Here is a 202-nt window from a genome sequence, read left to right on the forward strand (position 1 = left end):
AAGTTTGCTCTGACACGGACCAGACACGAAGAATTCTCTCTCTTTTCCTTCCGACCGATCGGAAAACGCACGCGTGCCCACGATCTTGCCATAATTCGCTTAATCTAGCCGGTGATTGGCGACGATTCTTTCTGAAACGCTGCTCTCCTCGACGACGAGGAGGAACTTTTCTTTCTCTCTCTCTCTCTCTCTCTCTCTCTCT

The 202-nt window shown here is 50.0% G+C and overlaps 1 protein-coding gene across 1 annotated transcript in view; it reads left to right on the top strand.

Annotated features, from left to right (window-relative positions):
- Nucleotides 1-202, top strand: part of LOC116185188 (tyrosine-protein phosphatase Lar-like) — a 13,046-nt gene that overhangs the window by 4,503 nt on the left and 8,341 nt on the right. The gene's annotated exons all lie outside the window — the stretch shown is intronic.

Source organism: Apis dorsata, unplaced genomic scaffold, assembly GCF_000469605.1.
Source record: "Apis dorsata unplaced genomic scaffold, Apis dorsata 1.3 scaffold_118, whole genome shotgun sequence".
Taxonomy (NCBI): domain Eukaryota; kingdom Metazoa; phylum Arthropoda; class Insecta; order Hymenoptera; family Apidae; genus Apis; species Apis dorsata.